The following is a 25,250-nucleotide window of genomic DNA, read 5'->3' as shown; positions in this document are numbered from 1 at the left end:
TAGGTTTTTGGTTTGTGGTTACCATGGGGCTTATATATACCGAGCTATAGATATAGCAATCTATTTTAAGCTGATAGTTGCTTAAGTTCAAATGCATTCTAAAAGTACATTTCTACTTCCCCACCCCCAAGTTTTAAGTTTTTGATGTCATGCTTTACATCTTTTGTGTATCCCTTAACTACTTATTGTTGTTACAGATGTTTTTACTGTTTTTTTCTTTTGAACTTCATACAAGCTTTTTAATAAAAGTGGCAGATCCGTGCTTTTACTATATATTTGCTTTCACCGGCAAGATTTTGTGTGTATTTTCTTATTTCTAATTATGTCCTTTCCTTTTCTGCGTAAAGAGGATCCTTTAAAATTTCTTGTAAGGCCAGTTTAGTGATGATGAGCTCCTTATCTTTCAATTCTGAACAATAACCTTGCTAGGTTAAGTATTCTTGGTTTTAAGTTTTTCCCTTTCAGCATTGTGAATATATTCTGCCACACCCTTCTGGCCTGCTTTGGCCTGCTTTGTTTCTGCTGAAAAATCAGTTGATAGGGGTGCCTGGGTGGCTTAGTCGGTTAAGCGTCCAACTCTTGATTTCGGTTCAGGTCATGATCTCAGGGTCCTGAGATCAAGCGCCATCTCAGGCTCTGCTCAGGGTTGTGAGATCGAACCCCACCTTGGGTTCGGCACTGGGCATGGAGCCTACTTAAGATTCTCTCTCCCGGGGCACCTGGGTGGCTCAGATGGTTGAGCGTCTGCCTTCGGCTCAGGTCGTGATCCCAGATTCTCTCCCTTCCACTCTGCCCCTTCCCCCACCCTCTCTCTCTCAAAAAGAAGAGTTGATAGCCTTATGGGGGGGTTCCTCTTGTATGTGACAATTTGTTTTTCTCTTGCTGACTTTAAGATTCTCTCTTTATCTTTAAATTTTGCTATTTAAATTATAGTACGTTTTTGTGTGGATCTTTTTGGGTTCTCTTGTTTAGTATTCTCTGTGCTTCCTGGATACAAATGTCTGTTTCCTTCCTTAGGTTAGGGAAGTTTTCAGCCATTATTTCTTTAAGTAAGTTTTTTGCTCCCTCTTCTCTTTCTGAGACTCCTATGAATGTTAGTACATGTGATGTTGTCACAGAGGTCCCTTAAGCTATCGTCACTTAAATTTTTTTTTCCTCTGCGCACCTGGGTGGCTCAGTCAGTTAAGTGTCTAACTCTTGATTTTGGCTCAGGTCATGATCTCAGCACCATGTCGGGCTCCACGCGCCGCAGGGAGTCTGCTTAAGATTCTCTCTCTCTCCCTCTGCCCTTTCCCACCACATGCTCTCTCTCTAAAATAAATAAATCTTTTTTTAAAAAGATTTAGTTTAAGTAATCTCCACACCCAAGATGAGGCTCAGACTTACAACCCCAAGATCAAGAGTCGCATGTTCCATTGGCTGAGCCAGCTTGGTGCCCCTGCTAGGTACTTTTGTATTTTCTAACTTTGTTGAAGTCCTCACTGTGTTCCTCCTTTCTTCTCCTGAGGACAGTGAGCATCTTTATGACTGTTATTTTGAACTCTTTATCAGGTAGATTACTTACCTCTATTTCATTGAGGTCTTTTTTCTGAGGTTTTATCTTGTTCTTTTGTTTGGAGTATGTTCCTTTGATTCCTCATTTTGCCTGATGATGTGTTTCTATATATTAGGCAAATTGGCTACCTCTCCCAGTCTTGGAGGAGTTGGCTTGTGCAGGAGATGTTCCATGGGGCCCAGAAGCAATCCCCATCCCCACGCCCCCACCCCCCCACTCCCCCCCACTCCCCCCCCCCCCCCGTGTCACCAGAGCCCAGGGCTCAAGGGACCACCCTGTGTGAGCTGTGTGCACCTGTCTGTTTTGGCAGGACAGTGGCTGTGACTCTGGTGGGTGGGGCTCCCCATCCCCCACTCAGCACAGCTGGCTGGGGCTGCAGGGCGGGACAGGGCTCTCCCCCTAGCCTGGCTGGCTGGGGCCCTGAGGCTGCTGTTACGGCTGTGGTGGTGGGCAGGGCTCTCCTCCCTGGGCAGCTGGCTGAGGTGTTGCAGTACTGTTGCCATTGCTGGGACGGTGAGTAGGATTCTCAGCAGTGCATGCCTATCAGCATCAGCAGGTTGGAGTGAGAGTTCCAAGATGCCACCTTCCAGTGTCACTAGCAAGGTGGAAAGTGACTGCAAAAATGGCGCCCAACAGTGTCTCCCTCCCTAGAGAGTATATCTGCAGTTTCCTGCCTCTCCAGCAGATGCCCTAGGGTGAGAAGTGGGTCTCCTTCACCTATGTTCTAGGCGTTTTTCCAACTGGTGTTTTATTGCAAGGCCCCAGGATGAGTGAGACCACTTATGAACCCTTTAGGAAAGTGGGTTCTCTGTTCTCTATAGCTCTGTAATACTAACAGTAATAAAACTACTGTAAAAACTAACAGTAATAAACTGTTAGTTTTCAAAACCCAGCTTTTTGGGGGCTCCTGTCTCCTATGTAGGACCTAAGGGTTGCAGTTCCTGATGTGGAATTTCAACTCCTCACTCCTCAGGGAGAAGTTCTGTGGTTTTTTTGTTTTGTTTTTTTAAAGATTTTATTTATTTGAGAGAGAGCACAAGCAGGGGGAGCGGCAGGCAGAGGGAGCAGGAGAAGCAGAAGCAGACTCCCTGCTGAGCAGGGAGCCCGTCGGGCTGGATCCCAGGACCCTGAGATCATGACCTGAGCCGAAGGCAGACGCTTAACCAACTGAGCCACCCAGGCGCCCAGAAGTTCTGTGTTTTTAATATCCCTCCCATTGTGGATCACTGCACTTGAGGTGGGGTTTTTCTTTTTTTTGATGAGACCTTGTCTCTGCCAGTCCTGCCTGTCAGAATGCTATCGTTTTGTCCCTCATTGTGGAGGTTCTGTTGATGTAGTTTTCAGGTCTTTTTCTGAGGAAATTATTCCATATGTAGCTGTATATTTGTTGTGTCCATGGGAGGAGGTGAGCTCAGGATCTTCCTATGCCACCATCTTGAATCCTCCTTCCACTATCTACTCTTCATTTTTAAAGAATAGTATGCCAAGTATAGGATTTTTGGTTGGCAGGTTTTTGTTTTTGTTTTTTTAAGATTTTAGTTGTCTGTCAGAGAGAGAGCGTGCACAAAGCAGGGGGAGCAGCAGGCAGAGGGAAAGGGAGACTCCTGGCCGAGCAGGAAGCCCAATGGGGGGCTCGATCCCAGGACCCTGGGATCACGACCTGAGCCGAAGGCAGACACTTAACCGACTGAGCCACCCAGGCGTCCCAGCAGTTTGTTTCTTTCAGTTCTTCGGATATATCAACCCACTGTCACCTGGTCTGCAAGGTTCTTTTGAGAAATCCAGTTATAGTCTTATTGGTGGGGAGGGGGTGGTTCCTTATGAGATGGTTGTCTCTTGCTGCTTTTAAAATTCTATCTGAGGGGCGCCTGGGTGGCTCAGATGGTTAAGCGTCTGCCTTCGGCTCGGGTCATGATCTCAGGGTCCTGGGATCGAGTCCCACATCGGGCTCCCTGCTCCTTGGGAGCCTGCTTCTCCCTCTGCCTCTCTCTCTCTCTCTCTGTCTCTCATGAATAAATAAATAAAATCTTTAAAAAAAAAAAAATTCTATCTGAGGTGCGCCTGAGTGGCTGAGTTGGTTAAGCGTGTGACTTGATTTCAGCTCAGGTCATGATCTCAGGGTCATGAGATCGAGCCCCACGTCAAGCTCCACACTAGGCATAGAGCCTGCTTAAGATTCTCTCTCTTCCTCTACCCCCCCCACTCACTCTCTCTAAAAATATAAATAAATATAAGATAAAATTGTATCTGATTGCTGCTTTGACAGTTTATAGTAATCCTCCTTTATCTGCAGGGGATATGTTCCAAGACCCCTAGTGGGTGCCTAAAACTGTGGATAGTACCGTACGAACCCTATATGTAACTTTTTTTTTCTTACATATGCATATCTGTGATGTTTAATTTATAAATAAGGTATGGTAAGACATTAACGACTAATCAGAACAATTATAAACAATATATTGGAATAAAGTATGTGAATGTGGTCTCTCAAGTCTCAAAATACCTTATTGTACTGTACTCACCTTTTTTCTTGTGATGATGTGAGATGATAAAATGCCTATACAATGAGACAAAATGAAGTGAATGTTGCAAAAATTGTGATGGTAGCTTAAGCTACCATTGACCTTCTGACTACACAACAGGAGGAGGGTCATCTGCTTCCACACAGCTGTTGACTACAGGAGCTGAAACTGCAGAAAGCAAAACTGGATAAAGGAGGACTACTCTTGGGGCGCCTGGGGGGCTCAGTTGGTTAAGCGTCTGCTTCGGCTCAGGTCATGATCCCAGGGTCCTGGGATCTAGCCCCACATCAGGCTCCCTGCTCAGCGGGGAGTCTGGTTCTCCTTCTCCCTCTGCCCCTTCCCCAGCTTGTGTTCTCTCTCATGAATAAATAAAAATTAAAAGAAAAAAAAGAAGTACTCTAATTACAATCTTTCTCAGTGTAAACCTCTGTATGTTCAATTATTTGGGGTTCTTTGAGTGTCTAGAGTCTGGATGTCTATTTCCTTCCCTAGATTTGGAAAGTTTTTGGTCCTTATTTAAGTAATCTTTCTGCTTTTCTCTCCTTTTAGGATTTCTGTAATGTGTATATTGGCTTATTTGATAGTATCCCATAAATCGTGTGGGCTTTCACCATTCTTTTTCATTCTCTTGAAGGCTGCTGAGCTTCTTTAAAACAATTTTAATTCTCTGCCAGGCAATTCCTAGATCCCCATTCTTTGGGAATGATTGCTGGAAATACATTACGTTCTTTTGGTGGTGTCATGTTTCCCTGATATTTGTGTTCTTGTGGCCTTGTATTGGTGTTTGTGCATTTTAAGAAGCAGTCACCTCCTCTAGGCTTTCCAGGCTGGCTTTGTTAGGGAAGGACCACCTGCGAGTGAGTATGAGGCCGCTGGCTAGGTGGGGGTGCATGTTGGCACTGGATATAGGGGATAATGTGGGTGCAAGATTCATGGTAGGCATATGCTGGCACCAGCAGTGGGGGGAGCACCGTGGTGTTGGCTAGGGGTAGGATCACATGGCAGCATCCACTGTGGGTGACACACAACAACTCTAGCTCCTCCAGCTCTGAAAACTGAGGGGATTTGCAGTAGAGGTAAAGACTGCTGAGGTCGTCCTCTTTTTCCCCACAAGGGGATTGGCAGCCAAGGTAATTCCTCTTGATAGTGAGATGGTCCAGCCTGGAGGATGTGGTGACAGTTATGAATAATGCTTCCTACCCCTTTTCTATGTGATTATCCTCAGTTTTTGTGTTTTGCTGGGTTGTTGGAACTCATTAACTGTAGTTCATATCTCTCCCAAAGCTATTTTCATGCTTGGGTAATTGCTAAATTGTTTTTGTGGGGCACTAGAGTTGGGATCTCCTCACCCTCCATCTTGTTCCTGTCACTCTGTTACTGATTTCTAACTTCATCCCATTGTGGTCAGATAAGATATCTTCTATAATATCTTTTTAAATCTGTTGAGTCTTGTTTTGTGGTCAGTCCTGATGAATGTCCCATGTGTTAGAGAAGGATGTGAATGTTGTGTTCTGTATATTTTTATTAGATCAAGTTGGTTTATTATGTGCATGTGCTCTATTTCATATCTTTTTTCTGATACTGTTTTCAGTTGTCCTATTTTCAAGTCCACTGATTATTCTACATGTTCAAGTCTGCCTTTGAAACTCTTCAGTGAATATCTCTTTTCAGTTACTGTACTTTCCAGGATTTCCTTTTGGTTTTGTTTTATGTTTTAGAAAACATTAAAATTATTCCTACTTTGTTTATATATTGTTTTCTGGATGTCGTTCACTGTTCCTTTAGCTCTTTAAGCAATCTTTACGATGGTTATTTTAAAGTCCTTATTTAGTATGTCCACCATGTAGTTTTCTCAGAAAGTGTTGATTTATTTTTTTCTCCTTTGAATGGGACATTCCTTCCTGTTTCTTTGTGATTTTTTTGTTGTTTCTGAAAACTAGACATTTGAATCTTACAATATGGGAACTCCATAAATCAGATTCTTCCCTTTCCCCCCGGTTTACTGGGTTGGGTTTGTTGTTGTTGTAGGGAATCTCTTTGCTGGGGATCACATCACCTGAGAGAGAAATCTAAGGTCTCCTTTGTTCTTCTTTGAGCCTGCATCTTTTCAGGATATATGCAATGATTTTCTAAAGTTTTTGAAGCTGTTGATTTTGAATATCTAAATCCTTCAATATTTAGCTCCCAAAAGGGGAAAAGGGAAAAATGGGGGAAAAAATAGCCACTGTCTTTCTAAACTCCTTGGAAGCTGCTTTGGCCCACGGGAATTACCACAATGTCAGCCTGCTTCTGTCTACACATGTACGATCAAGAGCAATCAAAACACAGATCCCAGATTTTTGGAGGACAAAGTCCTTATTACCCATCCTGATTGTATTACCCAACCAATGCAGATTGCTCTTTGGTGAATTATAGAGACTACACCAGGTGGAGTTGCCTCGCAAAGTCATCTTTATTTGCAGCAAATAAGGAAATCACAGGGACTCCTTTCCAAAGCTGTAATTCCCTGAGCAGGGGTTCTTTTATTAGGGTCGGGATGAATATTCAGAGGCGGAGGCCTTGTGATTACAGGCAAAAAGGTACACATGCGCACTCAGCACTCATACTGTATGTCATGTTACGAGTTTAATGCCCCTCCCAGGGATTTTAACATTATAATGAAACTGAGGTAGCTGTTAGGCACTTGAGGATTCATCTGTGTAGGCATCCTCCTGGGGGCCATACTCAAAATACTAGTTTTCCTGTTCTAACAATTCGTTAGTTTCTTTTTTTTTTTTTTTTTAATTCATTCATTTGAGAGAAAGAGTGTGAGTTAGGGGGAGAGGGACAAGCAGATGCCCTGCTGAGCAGGGTTCCCGATAAGGGCTCGATCCCACAGCCATGAGATCATGACGTGAGCCAAAACCAAGAGCCAGACACTAAGCCGCCTGAGCCACCCAGGCACCCCAATTTGTTAATTCTAAAAGATAAAATTGATAGTAGGGTAGAAGCTTCTAGGAGCTTCCAGAGTTTAGGGGGTCTCCCTGGTGACAGTTCCCCCAAGCTACACTAGGAACACTGGTGCAGCTGCCTGCCACGGGGTTGGGGAGTGGAGAATGGGTAGCTGTTGCTGATGGGGGAAACAAAGGCAGAAGAAAAATTACTAAATTTCCTTACTACCTACAGCCCATTGACATGTCCTTGAAACAGGCAGAGAGACATTCCTCTAGGGACTCAACTGCTTCAATGTTAATACTTTGCTAAGGGCAAAAGGCAATCCTAGCCTGACCGTCCGTTTCCCGCCCCCCCCCCAATCCTGTAAGTCTACTTTAACATATAAGAATGCCTTTGGAAACTTCCTTTATCTCTAAACAACCCCCCCCCCCCGCCCGCAAGATACGTGTTGGTAATCATCCCCCAGGCATATGGCCCACCGATATACATCCGAAGGGTCTCATGACTAAGGTTTTATTAGACGGTAATAAATGACCTTTTCCCAACAATAGCTAGCCCACTCAAGGTCCTGGAAGCATTGCTTCCAAGTTCTTAGAGACTTCACTATATCCCTAACCCCCTCCCAATTTGAAAGTATATAATGGGCCACTCCTCATGACCCCATTGCAGCTCTTTCTGCCCATGGGTCCTGTCCTCGTGCTTTAATGAAATCACCTTTTTGCACCAAAGACGTCTCAAGAATTCTTTCTTGGCCGTCAGCTTCGAATCTTAATAACCTCTTTCCTACATCAGTTGCTACACTAAGAGCTGAAAGTGACCAAAATTAACTGTGATTATTTACCAGTCAAACCTTCCCCTAGAAACCGCAAACCTTCTAATAGACGTCAGAGTTCAAAAATAGTTACTTCATATAATCTACCATGAGGTGTATCTCCCTTCTTTACAAGTTTAAGAACAGGCAAAATTGGTCAGTAGTGGGGATAATCACTTCTTCACTCATTAGATCTTCTCTAGTTTCAATCTTTGAGGGAAGGCCTATTTTTTTTATGGGGCTTGAACCCACAACCCTGAGACCAAGACCTGAGCTGAGGTCAAGAGTCGGACACTCAACTGACTGAGCCACCCAGGTGCCCAAAAGAAGGCCTATTTTAATTTACTTGGGTTATATTAACTATTTTAGTGGAGGAGGGGTGTCCATGGGGGTTCAGTTTTGTCAAGACGATTTATTGCTAAAGTCTTTTTATTATTATTATTTTTAAGTAAGTTCCACGCCCATCATGGGGCTCGAACTCATGACCCTGAGATCAAGAGTCGCATGCTGTACCAAGTGAGCCAGCAAGGTGACCCTATAATTGCCAAAGTCTTAATTTTAATTTATTACTCATTTGGGCAGAGCTTTCTTACCCACCAGGGGATGTTTTGGGGCAGTGGGTGCTATGACCATGAAGATTTAGGCAAGACAATAATAGTTCTGATGGTCAAGATAAAGCCTACCTATTTGTCCTCCACTTTATATTCAGTAACTCCCTTAAAGGATTATAAGGAGTACCTTGGTTAAATTTATTGGGGCCTCTAGATACAACTATAATTTGAAGGGCGCCTGGGTGGCTCAGTCGTTAAGCGTCTGCCTTCGGCTCAGGTCATGATCCCAGGGTCCTGGGATCGAGCCCCGCATTGGGCTCCCTGCTCAGCGGGAAGCCTGCTTCTCCCTCTCCCACTCCCCCTGCTTGTGTTCCCTCTCTTGCTATCTCTCTCTCTGTCAAATAAATAAATAAAATATTAAAAAAAAAAAACAAGAACTATAATTTGAGCCTCAGTATTAAGGCCATGAAGGTTTACCAACTGGCACATTTCAGCAGATATTAAAGTTAATTCAGAACCTATGTTACAGAGGCGCAAAGCCAATCTGTGCCTTTTTGTTATTGTAGCAAATTTTTTTTATTTTGAATTTTCAATTGGGTCAAATTGTGGACCCTTATTTTAGCCTTTGTTATAGTTCCCTCACTGTGTCCAGGTTTCTTTCTTTTTTTTTTTTTTTTTTTTTTTTTTTTTTAAAGATTTTATTTATTTATTTGAGAGAGAGAGAGAGTGAGAGAGCGCAAGAGGGGGTAGGGTTAGAGGGAGAAGCAGACTCCCCGCCGAGCAGGGAGCCCGATATGGGACTCGATCCCGGGACTCCGGGATCATGACCTGAGCCGAAGGCAGTCGCTTAACCAACTGAGCCACCCAGGCGCCCCAGGTTTCTTTCTTTCTCCTTCCAGTTACTGGGTATATACTTCAGCGGGTTCTCCTATATTTCTCCTCATCTGTATAAATTTCTTCCTCCAAAGATTCTCCAATTAGCACCCTCATGGTTAAGGGCCTCCCTCAGGGTATGGTCGCTTTATAGTGTTTAAGGACCCTGGGTTTAAGTTTAGTTTGAATTAACCCTTTCACTGTGCTACAGGGATACCACGGGTGTTTTTCCCTATCGCCCTGACAATAGGGATTTTTGTTAGAACAGAGGTGCACAGGTAGCAAAAGGGTGCTGGACTCATAACCCAAGGTCAATGGATCAAAACCATCCTGTGCTACAATCCTACCTTTTCTGCCATGCCACTCTTTCTTCTCCTTTCTCTTTGTACAAAGAATATGTTGGGTTTCTAGCCACATAAAATCCTAGCTTTCAGTTTCTGTCTCTGTCCAACCATTCCTACTGTAGACCTTCTGGGAAGTTATGGGAAAAGTTCAGGAACCCAATGACCAGGCTCATGGGTGGCTGTTTTTCCTCCAGGGAGCGCCAAACTCTCTCCCAGATTGAGGTTCACATCCAGTATAAGGTCATGTTGTCTATGGCATATTTACATAAGCACTTAATGCTAGTAATTTCTTTCTAAGCACTGCTGTAGCTGCATCCTGTGAATGGCGATAATATAGCACAGTAGACTCTTGAACAACACATTTGAACTTCAGGGGTCCACTTATACCTGGATTTTTTTTGGACAAATACAGTACAATACTATAAATGTGTTTTTTCTTATGATTTCATTTTCTCTACCTTTATTATAACAATACAGTATATAATACATATAACATACAAAATGTGTGTTAATCGACTGTTTATGTTATCTTAAGATTTCTGGTCAACAGTAGGCTATTAGTAGTTAAGTTTTGGGGGAGTCAAATTTATATACAGATTTTTGCCAGTGTGAGGGTTTGGTTTTCCCTGCATTGTTCAAGGGTTAACTGTATTTTTATTTTCTTTCTAGTCATAATACTTTAAAATTTCTCCTCTGACTTCCTGTTGACTTTCCTTAATCTTCAGATATTTGGAGATTTTATAGGTACCTTTCTCTGACTTCTAGTTTAATTTTATTTTGTTCAAAAGCCTGCATTATATGATTTCAGTTTTCTTCAATTTGTTAGTTTGTTTTATAGTCTAGAATATAGTCTCTTTTAGTGCTTAGGAAGAATGTGTATTCTGCTGTTGTTGGGTGGAGAGTTCTACAAATGTCAAGTTTGTTTCAATTACATCACTATATTTAAAGTAGGTTTCTTGTAGGTAGCATATAGCTGGATCTTTTTTAAAATAAAATCTGAGAGTCTTAATGTGTTTAAGCCATATGTATTTAATGTAATTATTGGTGTGGTGGGATTTATGTCTATATGATATGATATAATAATAAACATTATCTGGGTCCTTGGTACAGAATTTCTAAAACTCTTGGAGTTTATTGTCTTTTGTATGTTAATGAGGTAACTCCTAGGGGGAGGAATGCCTAGATAGCTTCAGGATGTGGGCTCGTGGCCAGAAAAACCAACCACACTGAGTGTTATAGGCAACTAATGAATCATTGAACACTACATCAAAAACTAATGATGTACTATATGGTGGCTATTGAATTTAAATTTGGAAAAAAAAAAAAAACCCAACCACATAATTAGAGGGCTAAAATTTTCAGCCTCACTCCCAACCTTCTGGGAGGGGGGAGGCGTCAGAGATTGAGCTCAATCACTGTGGCCAGTGATTCAATCAATCATGCCTATGTAATGATGAAACCTCCATAAAAAAATCCTCAAAAAAGTTCTAGAGAGCTTCTGGGTTGGTGAATACACAGCTGTGTTGGTAGGGTGGCACCCTGGAGAAGACATGGAAGTTCTGTGTCCCCCACCCTCTACCCCATGTCCTATGCATCACTTCCATTTGGCTGTTACTGTGGTGTAGCCTTTATAACCAGTACTTGTAAGTAAAGTGCATTCCTGAGTTCTGAGTCCTAATCAAACCTGAGGCGGTAGGGGGAACCCCCAAATTTGTAATTGGCCAGGCAGAAGTGTGGCTGGCATCTGAAGTGGACATAGTCTTGTGGGACTGAGCCATTTAACTTGTGGAATCTGATGCTAACTCCAGGTAGACCACGTCATTATTGAATTGAATTTTTAGATACCCAGTTAGTGTCAGAATTAGTTGGTGTGAAAAACAACATGTAGGGGCACCTGGGTGGCTCAGTCGTTAAGCGTCTGCCTTCGGCTCAGGTCATGATCCCAGGGTCCTGGGATCGAGTCCCGCATCGGGCTCCTTGCTCAGCGGGGAGCCTGCTTCTCCCTCTGCCGTTCCCTGCCACTCTGCCTACTTGTGATTCCTCTCTCTCTCTCTCTCTGTATCAAATAAATAAATCTTTGGAAAAAAAAAAAAACAAACATGTATTTGGTATCAGAGAAAAAAAACCACACGTTCTTCTCACTTACTATTTTTCTTCTATTTGTTCTTTCCATTTTTCTATTCCTGTTTTCCCTTTCCTGCTGTCTTTTCCTTTCCTGGGTTCACTGTTACAGGCACCGCCGGCCCAGGACAGGGAATGGGCAGGAGGGGTGAGTTGGCTGAGGTCGTGGGCAGCAGAAAAGCTGATTTCCCAGTTCCGGTTCCTCAGATTCTGCGTTTCTTCTCCACAATGCCGGAACCCTTTTCCCTGCAGTGCCCCACTGTAGGCTCTTCTGTGGATTTCCCCAGATCTTCTGACTCCATGAACCTCATTCTGAACAATCTTCATGGAGGCTTTTCTTTCCCCTAACGGGTGCTATTAAATTCAATTTCTAGAAAGTACTTCTACCTCTGCCTGGATTAATTTCACATTTTTGAGGACCTGACCTGTAAGTGACCATCTCCCTGTGATACGCTGGGAGTGTTAAGTCTGCAGAGACCTGCTCCCAGCACCACTGAGGACAGACAACCACATCGCGAGCCTCATTGGTCTTTTTTTTTTTCTTTTTTTGGTTTTGAACCTTTAATGAGAAAAATAAATATATCGAGCTCAAGAACACTGTGTTTCGTGTGTCACTGGGTCCAGGTTTGGGGATACACGACAGACCTAGCAAACAGGATATACATCAACAAAAACATTCCTGGTTACAGACTGAAAAACTAGCGCCTGGCACGATTAAGTCTCAGTTTCCTCATCACTCAGCAGCATGTTGGGGATCCCGCGACTGATGGGGAACAGACGTCCAGACTCTGGGCACTGCAAGGTGCCCTCCAGCACATCCACGTCCAGCAGCACGTGGTGCATCTGCCTCAGGAATTTCTCATCGTGCTCATACCCTTCAGTCGGCCCTTTGGGCACCTCGACCAGATGCAGGGTATCCACCGCCTCCAGAAGCGCCGCCCACTCCACCTTGGGTATCATACGCGCCCCGAAGTCGGGGTTGAACTCCACGGGGTTGATGCGGACCTCGGTGGCCTGGAGGCGCAGTGGGAAGCCACGGGGCCCCACCCCCCGCACATGCGAGCTCAGCAGGTTGTGCGTTAGCAGCTTCATGTCGCCTCAGCGCGCTCTCAACAACGGTCTTTTTTTTTTCTTAAAAGGATTATTTATTTCAGAGAGAGAGAGCATGAGCTGGGGAAGGGACAGAGGGAGAAGGGAAAAGCAGACTCCTCGCTGAGCAGGCAGCCTGTCACGGGGCTGGATCCCAGGACTCTGAGATCATGACCTGAGGCTAAGGCAGATGCTTAACCGACTGAGCCACCCAGGCGCCCCACCCATTGGTCTTTGATAGTGCTCATTTATGCATAAGATCTCTATCTTAAGAGGGTCAGGAGAAAAACTGAGGAGCGCCTGGGTGGCTCAGTTAAGTGTCCAACTTTTTTTTTTTTTTAAGATTTTATTCATTTATTTGACAGAGATACAGCGAGAGAGAGGGAACACAAGCAGGGGGAGTGGCAGAGGGAGAAGCAGGCTTCCCGCCCAGCAGGGAGCCCGATACGGGGCTCGATCCCAAGACCCCGGGATCATGACCTGAGCTGAAGGCAGACGCTTAACGACTGAGCCACCCACGTGCCCCAAGTGTCCAACTTTTGATTTCAGCTCAGGTCATGTTCTCAGGGTCGTGAGATCGAGCCCCACGTCGGGCTCCATGCTGGGTGTAGAGCCTGCTTGGGAGTCTCTCTCTCCCTCTCCCTCTGCCCCTCGCCCCCTGCTTGTGCTCTCCCTCTCTCAGGGAAGGAAGAAAAGAAAGGAAAGTAAAACAGAGGGCAGGCCCATCCTATTTGGATTGATGGAGTTATTTTTAAGTTTTCATTCCAGTCTCCTGATAATGACCCACCCCCTGCATTTTATGGAATACAGGCTGTTTCTGGGGGTTGTGAAGTAGGTCACTGTGTAGACAGGCCTCAGCTCCTGTGACATCGTGGGATAGCATGGAACTTTGAACCAGGTTTTAGATGCCATTACTTACCACCTGGATGCCAGGAGCATCTTGATGTCAGCACACTCCCCTAAAGGGACTGCAGAGATTCAGAGCAGCTGGGAACAGCACAGAACAGGATGCAGAAGAAACAGGAAGTAGAACCATGAAAGGAATGGACGAACCTGTGAAAACAAGAGACGTGTATTTAGCCACACCAAGATTAGGGTGATACCCAGAGTGAAAGAGTGTGTGGCTAGGAGTAAACAATGGACTTGGTGGGTAAGAGGTTACATGCATTGCAGGTAATTGTTTCCTGAACTAAGATGGTCTGTGATCTGCCTTGTGAATTCAGTCATTTGAAAAGTAGTTCAATTGATCTTAAAAACCCAACTTAAATCACTTCCCCTCACTTTAAAGAAGAGAAGACAGTAACGGATGGCTCTCGGAAAACACCAGATACATAGTGTCACCGTGCCCCAACAGAGCTGAATAAAGTCTCTCCTGGATTGGCACCCCAGTCCTGCATGAGACCCCCAGGACACAAATACATTCTCTGGTGGGATCGGGGTCCTCCACACCATCCCTGTTCTTCCTCCACGCTGAGCTCCTTCTGACTCTCAGAGCAGCCACACTTCGCAAGCTCTGGCTTCCCTTCAAAGTCCCCCTGGGAGTGTTTCCTACCTCTGACTCCGCACAGAGCACCCCGCCTGGAATGGCGCGCGCGGCAGCCTCTCAGGCACGTGTGTCTGGCTGAGAAAGAAGCTCGATCTCTGCCTCCCACAAGGGCAGGGGTCACCCAGTGGTGGGACTGCCTGTGAGTGTCCCAGGCCTCTGATGGAAGAAGCCTGGTGTGAAGGACAGGAGGGCTCAGCTGCCTGCCTGTCACTCTCAGTGTGGCCTCTGAAGGGACAGCTCTGGGACACCAGTGTTGGAGAGCTTCATTGTAGTACCACAGGTGTTGAAGGAAGACTGGAGGACTCTAGGGCCACCTGGGTGGCTCAGTCCGTTAAGCATCTGACTTCAGCTCAGGTCACGATCTCAGGGTCCTGGGATCGAGCCACCTGTGGGGCTCGGTGCTCAGAGGGGAGTCTGATTCTCGCTCTCCCTCTGCTACTCCCCCCAGTTTGTGCTCGCTCTCGCTCTCTCTCAAATCTTAAAAAAAAAAAAGACTGGAGGACACTGTTTCAGGGTGGTCTTTTTTTTTTTTTTTTTTCAGGGTGGTCTTGAGAGTTAGCCTTTTGAGTTCTCATATTTAATGGGACCATGGGAGGGGGAAAGTCAATGACCATAAGCACAAATTCACTTTCAGTTGCATAAATTAGTACCGTAACAACTTTAAAGTTATTTTAACAACCAAGAAGGATCACAGTACTCAGAATCTGTGAATCCCAGCCCCTCTTTGTCGCAGTGAGGAGACGGTTGGGCCAGAACTGGTTAGAGACAAATAGAAGCAGATGCCTGGGCACCAGCATCTTTAGGTCCAGAACAGCAACTGGAGACCCAAAGCCTGAGGCTTCCTTTAGTCTGAAGAAAGGGCTGGGCGCCTGGGTGGCTCAGTCGTTAAGCGTCTGCCTTCGGCTCAGGTCATGATCCCAGGGTCCTGGGATCGAGCCCCGCATCGGGCTCCCTGCTCGGCGGGAAGCCTGCTTCTCCCTCTCCCACTCCCCCTGCTTGTGTTCCTGCTCTCACTATCTCTCTCTCTGTCAAATAAATAAATAAAATCTTTAAAAAATAAATAAAGAAAGAAAGAAAGAAAAAGGGCTAAGAGAAACTGGGAGGGTTCCCTGGTTTCTGCTTATACCAGAACATCCTGTAGCCACCAACCCAGAAGCTGTGGCTCAGGGTGGAGGTGAGTGTGGCCAGTTGATCCTGGGGATATGGAGAGGGAGGCCAGCTGACTTAGCATAGGGTGGGAGAGTAGACACACGGATCACTGGGCTGGGCCAGGATGTGCCTGCTCTGGGGTCTGAGCCAGAGGGGGCTGACTCATGCTGGGGAGCAGCCCCCAGGTCTCTGAGGACCATCCCCACCCATACAATGAGAGGAGCACAGGAGGAGACCAAGTAGGCTGTGGGAGATGCAGTGGGGCTGGGCTACCGTAGGCCTTTCTACCCTTTCACTGACCTAACGGTTGCTCACATAAACTGGTCCCCACCCAGTGCCTTCTCCAGTCTGTCCCTGAGCACTGCTTCAGGCCCGGGCTGAGCATCTGTAAAAAGAGGGGGCTGAGGGGGCTGTGTATCCCAATAGTTATTTCAGAAATTTTTAAAGTGCATAAATAAATGACCACTTAGATCTGTACCTCTGAAACAAATAATGCAATATGTGTTAAGAAAGAAAAAAAGAAGAAGAAGAATGTAGCAGGAGGGGAAGAATGAAGGGGGGGAAATCGGAGGGGGAGAAGAACCATGAGAGACGATGGACTCTGAAAAACAAACTGAGGGTTCTAGAGGGGAGAGGGGTGGGAGGATGGGTTAGCCTGGTGATGGGTATTGAGGAGGGCACGTTCTGCATGGAGCACTGGGTGTTATGCACAAACAATGAATCATGGAACACTATATCTAAAACTAATGATGTAATGTATGGGGATTAACATAACAATAAAAAATTAATTAAAAAAAATCCTAAAAAGAACAAAAAAATAAAAAAAAATAAATGACCACTTAAGCCCAAAGAAGGGGTCCGTGCTTTGGTGGATTTTCTCCCATTCATTTGACTGAGACCATTATACAACTGATAGTAAATTATTTCCTGAACATAAAAATAACACACAATAGGGCAAAGGAATGGATGAAGACCAGACTGGGATCCCGTCGGCTCCAAATAGCTAAAGGGGTGGGCAGTGAATGAGCCCTAGGGTTGGAGAACACCAGAAAAAAAACCCAAAATCAATTACGTCTGATCACCTTCTGCCTCTCAGGAGAAGCAGAATCTGGGGCAGACTCTCAGACTGTAACTACCCGGCTCTGTGGGTTTGGCGGTAGAAGGATGGGAAGGCAACTTCCCTGAGATCAGACAGTCTCCACTTGTCCGCAGCTCAGCACCCGCCTGGCCTTGGGCAACGGCCCTGGTTTTAGACCTTGACTACGCGTGGTTCAAAGTGCGGGTTTGTGGGTAGTTTCTCTCAGGGCAATGAAACTCCAGCAGTTCCCTACCTATTCTGCCCTCTAACAGGCAAGCTGTTGACAATATCGAACTTTACCTGAGCCCTGTGCACCCAGAAAACCGCCGTGGTGAAGAAATCCCCCCAACCTTTTGTTTTCTGAAAAGCTGTGTTCTAGGAAACAGCTTACCTCAAAGAATTACCTTTCCCCATGTGACTTAGATAAGATTCACTCCCGATTCTTTCTCAGGACTCCCTTGTTTACCTGTGGCAAGGCCAGACACAGACCCTGAACCTGGTAAGATTAGAAATGTTTGTCTCGGGCGCCTGGACACAGACCCTGAACCTGGTAAGATTAGAAATGTTTGTCTCGGGCGCCTGGGTGGCTCAGTTGGTTGAGCAACTGCCTTCGGCTCAGGTCATGATCCTGGAGTCCTGGGATCGAGTCCCGCATCGGGCTCCCTGCTCAGCGGGGAGTCTGCTTCTCCTTCTGACCCTCCTCCCTCTCATGCTCTCTGTCTCTCATTTTCTCTCTCTCGCAAATAAATAAAATCTTAAAAAAATAAACAAACAAATAAAAAATAAAGTTAAACTTTCATTAAAAAAAAAAAAGAAAAGAAATGTTTGTCTCCCTGAAACCACAAAGAAAAACTTTTGCTGGTCAGACAACTGAGACTTCCCCTACTGACAATCTCATCTGCAACTTGTTTACCCCTCACTATAAAAGTGTGAGGCTGAACCATTCTGCTGAGACACTCAGATCTTGGATCTGGGGTGCTCTCCCTGTTGCAACAGGCTACATAAAATCTCCTTACCTGTCCAGTGCATTTTGTCTTTGACCCTGGGCTACCTCCTGCTCCGGGCCAAAGCCACCACCCCACACATCGCCATTCCAAACCACCCCCTTTACCCCATCGCCATACTTTTCTCCACTTTTCCTCTCTAACCCTACCAGGTTGATCTTGGAAGTTCACATCTTGATTAGTGTCACCTCAAACAGAAAAAAAAAAAAACATCCAGTCATCAGACCAACCCTTGCTAGGCTGATCACCCTGAATAAATCAGTTTAGAAGAGAAATTAAAAATAAATGTAATACCTCTCTGTCAGCCTCCCCGTGTCAAGGACACAAGTTCTGGAAATCACTATTAGAAGGGGCCATGGGTCAAGTACATTCCAGTTTTTGCTCCCAGAAAAGTTTCCCATGCCCTCATGAAGATTTTATTCTAATGATAGGCAGATGAAGACACAGTACACCAGATATGTAATATATAACATGACAGGTATTAAATATGAAGGAAAATGGGAAAGGGGAAGCCACAGAGTCTGTAGGCAGGCTAAGACTAAACCTCTACGTTACATTTTTTAAAGACTAAATCTATAGGGGGAAAAAAGACTATGGATTTAAAAAGACTGAAAAGATATATCACCCAAACATCATGTGGACTTTATCTAGATCCTGATTTAAGTAAACAGCTTATGGGATGACTGGAAATTTGAGCCCCGACTAGATATTGGATATCTAGTTCAGTATCTAATCAAAGAACAATATCAAATCAAAGAACAAAATTAAGTTCTTTGCATGTGCTAAAATGATGTGGTTATATTTTATACTTTGGAAGTAAATGCTGAACTATTTGCAGAAGGAGTGATGTGATGTTGGTGATTTGCTTCCAAGAAATACAGAAGGAAAGAGGAGGGTGTGGGTGTGAATGCAAAAGGATTGGCAAAGAGTTGATAATTACTGAAGGTGAGTGATGAGTATGTGGGATCTATTGTACTATTTCTTTTTCTACCTTTGCATTTCCATTGAAAAAGGCTTTTTTTGAAAAAATGCTATAGTGGGCTGAATTGTGCCCCCCCCCATCCTGCGTCCAAAATTCGTATGTTGAAGTCCTCATCCCCAGTTCCTCAGAATGTGACTGTATTTGGAGATGGGGGCGTGGAAAGAGGTAATTAAAGTAAAATAAGGTCAATGTGGGTGGGCCTTCGTCCGTTGTGACTGGTGTCTTTATAAGAAGAGATCATGACACAGACGTGCACACACAGAGGAAACTCATGTGAGAACAGAGCGAGAAGGTGACCATCTACAAGCCAAGGAGAGAGGCCCCAGAAGGAACCAACCCTGCCAACCCCTTGATCTTAGATTTCTAGCCTCCAGAACTGTCAGACAGTAATATTTGTTGTGGGTTAAGCCACTTAATCTGTGGTATTTTGTTATAGGAATTTTGTTATGTGGTATTTTGTTACCAGGCAGCCCTGGTAAACTAACACAAATGACTTCAAGAAATAAATGAATTCTAGGGCGCCGGGGTGGCTTGGCTCGGGTCATGATCCTGGGGTCCTGGGATGGAGCCCCACATCAGCCTCCCTGCTCCATGGGGAGCCTGCTTCTCCCTCTCCCTCTGCCTGCCGCTTCCCCTGCTTGTGCTCTCTCTCTCAAATAAATAAAATCTTAAAAAAAAAAAAAATGAATAATTTAAAGAAATGCCAGGTGAGTTTGCTGAGTATGGCTTTCTGATTCTACAATATTCACTTTAGCAAAGTTGTGAGAGTCAAATGATCACATGTTCACAAAAAGTTGTAAGATGAAAACTACTCATAATGACTAGGATTTCTTGAGGTCTCACTACATGCCAGGCACTAGGGTAGAGCTCTCCATGAAATATTTTATTTGCTCCTGCCAACAGTTTCATGATCAAGGTAATACCGTACCCATTTTATAAATGAGGTAATTAAGGGTCAAAGAGATTACACAGTCAGGTAACTCAGTTGGAGAGTGAGGTTTCACCCCAGACCAGCTGACTCCATGCAGAACCCCTCGCCCCACCGAGGCACTGTTTCTTTGGCAGTTTTGGTGGTTTCTTTCTCATCCTTGGGAAATCTCATTTAGATCTTGCTGCCAATACCTGAAGTAGGACAATGGGAAGATTCTCTCACAAAGTAAGAGCACAATTCCCTTTTAGTCTCCTCTTCCTGCAGTGCAGCATTAGGAATTTTCATCTTCAAAACCATTGCTGAATGGGGCTGAATTGGCAGTAACAGCTTTAGGCTGGCCTTTTATCCAGACACCTCCAGGATCCTCTTGAGGGGAACTCCCTAAAAATCAATAATTCACTTGAGAGAGCGCCGAATCCTAACCACTAGACCACCAGGGAGCGTCAATAATTCACTTGAAGTAGAGCATTCCTTCATGCGACATTATGTATGGAACTGAGATGGCACTTTACCTGTATTCTGTGGAAACCTGGCCTCTGTTACCATATGGGGCAGCTGTAATTTGCCAATTCCGCACTGTCTACATCCTAAGATTCTTTTTTTTTTTTTTTTAAGATTTTATTTATTTATTTGAGAGAGAGAATGAGATAGAGAGAGAGAGCATGAGAGGGGGGAGGGTCAGAGGGAGAAGCCGACTCCCTGCTGAGCAGGGAGCCCGATGCGGGACTCGATCCCGGGACTCCAGGATCATGACCTGGGCCGAAGGCAGTCACTTAACCAACTGAGCCACCCAGGTGCCCCTACATCCTAAGATTCTTAATCTAATGCATACATTATAAATACATGATCAGGAAGGATAATTCGAATGACCACTGTTTAACAGGACTTACAAGGCCATACAAGAAACGGCCCTGCTTTCCTCTTGATCTTCACTTCTCTCCATCCCCTCATTAATATCTCCGTTCAAACGAGGCTAACTTCAGTTCCCCACACCCACCGTGCTTCAGCTCATTTCAGGGACTTCTCACATGCCCTTCCAATTGTCTGGAATGTTTATTCATTCTTCTTTTCCTTCCATGGTCTCTTCCTCTGAGTATCCTTTCATGAACCTAAAGACTGTAAACTATGGTGACAATCTACCCTTTAGTGTTCTTTTGCCCTTTTTAAGGCAATGTGAACCCACTTCATACTTTCCTAAATTAAACAGTTTTCAACATGTGATGAATCTTTGTTTTGGCCTCACTGGTTTCCCAAGAGAGTGCCGTAGGCCGCTAGGACAAGATGAAGCAAACCAGGCAAACGTTTTCATTAATTCACATAATGTTAAAAGAGCAAGTGTAAATTGAGTACTCACTATGCATAAAGCTCAGTGCTGTGTGATGTATATATTTTTTCCCAGTAACTCTAAAACAAGTATAATTACTTCCCCCCTTTTAAAGATAAAAATATGAGCTTTAGAGAACTTAAGTAACTTACCAAAATTACACAGGAAGCGAGACATAGCCAGGACTTAAGCACAGATCTGTGTGACTTTATTTTATTTTATTTTTTAAGATTTTATTTATTTATTTGACAGAGAGAGAGACAGCGAGAGAGGGAACACACGCAGGGGGAGTGAGAGAGGGAGAAGCAGGCTTCCTGCAGAGCAGGGAGCCCGATGCGGGGCTCGATCCCAGGACCCTGGGATCATGACCTGAGCCGAAGGCAGACGCTTAACGACTGAGCCACCCAGGCGCCCCTCTGTGTGACTTTAGATCACAGCCTGTGCTGCTATAACTGTACAAAGAGGTAAGAGAAACCTCATGAGGAAAGGTTGAGACCTATGCCATGGTGGAGATGCTTGACCCCACAGCCCCCTTTGAGCTTTCTTTAATCTTTTTTCTTTTGCTTTAACCAAGACTCCAGTTAGTAAGGGGCTTTATGCAAATTCTTTACCTCCAGTCCAGTAAGAGGTTTTTCTCACCCTGCCGCACTACACTGAGTGACTCCTCGGCTCCCCGGCCTTCTGGACCTTTCAGGACCCACTCAGCCCTGCCTACACAGATCATCCATGGTCATCTGGCACAGGGCACAGCCTGGGCCTTAAGAGCCTCAGCCTCGGTCAGTCCCTAGGAACTAAGGAACAACACTCCGCTAGTAGCCCGCGGAGTGGAAACAGGAACGGTCTTCCTGCTCTACCGCCTGTGCTGGGGGCTACTACGTGCAACGGCCACCCGCCATTCTGGACTCATCCCGCCGAGTTCCCTGAGGGCTCTTCTGTGACCCTCCATGCTCAGATGTGAGTGGAAGTGGATCCAACCAGTCCCTAAGTGAGGCTCTTCGTGGAGGCTCCGAGAAGCCCTTTACCGGCGTGATATTCCTTGAGTTGTTTCAGAGGTTCATTCTTTTCTGGCGTCCTAGGTCTGTTGAGATAGGTCGCTCCAGCAGCGCTTCCTTCCCACATACTCTTAGAAAATAGCTTCTCCCTTTCCATGGTGCTTTATATTCTTAAATGATGGCCCATTGCCTTCCTAAAACATTCCTGGGGTAAGCATCCTGAATCCAAAGATGTTAAATGGGTTACTGAAAGTCATCTCTGAATTAGAGATATAGGAGTTCTCATCCTGAGATATTTAATGATAGACAAGACTCTCCTCAACACTGTTTCACCCGTTCTATTTGTATACTCATTTTATGAATGAGGAAACTGAAGCTTAGCTTAAGTAAAATGGCCAGTGTCACCGAGCGGGTAAGCAGTAGAGGCAAAATTCCAATACCAAACTATTCCAAAAGCCTCATCCATTTAATCAGATCTGTACTGTAGAACATAAAACATCAGGGCTGATCTGATTGACTTCTTAAGGCATGATGTCTACGTTTTGTTTTACATTTGAAAAATATGAATACAATAAGCTTTATTTGCTTCCAGTTAAAAATAAGGAATATTAAAAATAGAGCAAGTAAAAAATAATAAGGTTGTGTGTTATGAAGAACTAAGGATAGAGACAGGAACAATGATACTGAGACAAGGAAAAATACAAGGAAAAATAAATGATAAGACAAACAGGATAGGACCTAGATATATATAGTGAGAGATCCTACAGAAAAATGAAGAGCAGACAGGCACATCTGGAGAGTTTCCAACCATATATTGAAATGGGACTTAATGCAAGAAATAGATTAAATTCCTTATCAAAATCTAAGCTCCCAGCAGGTGGAACTTCTTTTGATTCTTTAAGCAGACCCAAATCTCCCTTGCTTCTGTGCCTTCATGTTTGCTCTTCTGTTAGCTTCACAAACGTGTTCTCGCTCCTCTCCAGGCTTATTCCCACACATCCTTTTGGTCTTGGCTTTTGTACTGCTTGCTCTGCAAAGCATTCCTGAACTTCCCACATCTGAGTTAGCAGTCTCTGGGCAGAATTCCCACTACCTTATGTGAGTAACTGCTTTGTACCTAAGGTAAATCCAATACTTTATAGAGATTGTTTCTTTCTTCTGATACAGCAGCTGTATGAGCTGTTTTCATTGAAGGGCATTTTCCTTTGGCTGGAAAAATTATTAAAAATTTGCTTTTTTGTTTTTTCATTACAGAGTAATGAGGCAACAGGACCCCCCTTTTCCAACATCTAACAAGATGCTGACAGTGATAGGAGCTTAAGAAATTTATGTGTTAAAAGGATAAGGAAATGAATGGACTTCACACCCTGTTGCCATAGCCAACCCTCCCCAATCTGTCATGCCTTCTTTCTAATGAGTGGTAAGGAGAACCAAAAATCAAGTTATTCTGTTAGACCACTTAAACCTAATAAATTGTATTTTAAGGGAGGATTCCTGAGAGCACAAATTGACTCAGTTCAGTTACAAGGGAATTATTGTCTGTTGAGGGAAAGAAGTTTGAATTGACTTTCATCTAACTTGGATTTACAGTCACCAGATTATATTCATTCATTCAAACATATATTGAGTTCCTAGTATGTGTCAAGCTCTGTTCTAGATGTTAGGGATATGGTGATGAACAAACATCCAAGAACCTGCCATTCTAGTAGAGGAAGGCAGACAATCTAGGAGGAAATAAGATAATTTAGATAGTGATAACTGCTACAGAAAAATAAAACACATAGTAGGCTTTGGTGGGATTTGGAGAGGAAGAGCTCTGGTTAGGGAAGTGATTTCCATGGACAACCTGGGAGCAAGAATTCGTTCTCATTGCTAGGGCAATAAGGGGTTAGAATAGCCCATTCTAGGAGAGGTATATCTCTAATTATACATACATAATTGACAATAGGATATAAAAGATTTATTATTTGGTTAGCTTGGTTCATTTTAATAATTTCCAAGAGCTTGAATAATTCTCCGTATGCTGACTAAATCTAATTTCTGGACTGCAAATGCTGACAGCCAGACTCCAGAACGTGGTGTCCATCCCACAGTACTGCCATCGTGGACTCCTGACCAGAACATCGTCCAGCAACTAGGATGGCCCCATTAGCTCATTACTCTCTTACATCATCCTGACCCACAATTGCACTAACTGGTGAGTTAAAAATTTTCAACTGTGAGTGCTTCTATCTTCCTAGTCTTAACTCTATTAATTTATGGAATCACAACATTGGAGGTATTCTCACTTGTGTGCTATATGATATTGAAGTACATGGATTAAACAAAATGGTTGGAAAACCTCTACACGGGACCCCAGATTGCACAAGTAATATTAATAATAATATTAATATTAATAAAATTAATTAATAATAAAATTAATATTAATATTAACAAAACTATTATTAATAATTTAATAATAATAGCTATCATTTAATGACTACTTAGTACATGGCAGGCACTGGGCTAAGGAAAGAAATGTGACTTAGCACACCTAATCCTCAGAACTGCCGAGTTGAGTACCTTCCACAGGGGGAGAAGAGCGTGCAATGTTAAGAACGCCTAGCTCCAGTTACTAGCTGCATGACCTCAAGCAAAGCATTCCTCAGCTGTAAAATGGTATTATATACCTCGTAAAGTGTGTGTGTGTGTGTGTGTGTGAAGGTTAAATGAGATAGTGGTTGCAACGTGCTTCATGTGAGCTTTTAGAGCTACTGTTGTAGGTCTAAAATGTGCTGTACTGGGTAGAAATTTGATAGTCATTCAGTTCCATTTTCTTTTTCCCTCCATGTTTTTATATCTCTCTAACCAATCTGGAAGGCTTCTGGCTGGATGTATGCCTGCTTACAATTTATCACAAAAAGCGCTTCATGTACACTTCCAACCATTGCCCCAACCCTTGAGCTAAAGGGAAGTATGCACAAGCCAGCTGAAAGGAATGTGTGAGCTGATGTGAATGTTTCCAGCACTGTGTGAAGAGAGTGAAAACCAGCCACAATAACATGTTGCTGTCTTTCCTTTAAGGATATATATCTTAATAGCATCAAACACACTACATAGTAAAAAAAAAAAAAAAAATCTTTTTTTTATTACACATAACTTTATTTTTCTTTTGAATTAAGAGGCTTTATACAAATTTGACTTCATGAACAAAACAAACCACACATCGATAATTACCATAAAGCTTTATGGATCCAAAAGTATTTGCCATCAAAAATGAGTCACTGTATAAATCTAGTTTTAAGAATCATAATGATGCCACAATTTAGATTTATTGCCTTCCTTATTAATTTGAAATTATTTTATTTGTTAAACATCTTTCTTAGACATAAAAAGTCTAATCATGGGGCACCTGGGTGGCTGTCGCTAAGCGTCTGCCTCTGGCTCAGGTCACGATCCCAGAGT

The 25,250-nt window shown here is 44.0% G+C and overlaps 1 pseudogene; it reads right to left on the bottom strand.

The window, feature by feature from the left end:
• Positions 1 to 12,241: 12,241 nt before the first annotated feature.
• LOC118525672 (multifunctional methyltransferase subunit TRM112-like protein pseudogene) lies at positions 12,242 to 12,823 on the bottom strand (annotated as a pseudogene).
• Between the last annotated feature and the right edge of the window lie 12,427 nt (positions 12,824 to 25,250).

This window comes from Halichoerus grypus, chromosome 13 (genome assembly GCF_964656455.1).
Source record: "Halichoerus grypus chromosome 13, mHalGry1.hap1.1, whole genome shotgun sequence".
Lineage (NCBI taxonomy): Eukaryota > Metazoa > Chordata > Mammalia > Carnivora > Phocidae > Halichoerus > Halichoerus grypus.
The sequence above is the reverse complement of the archived record's forward strand: the minus strand, read 5'-3'. Positions and strand labels throughout refer to the sequence as shown.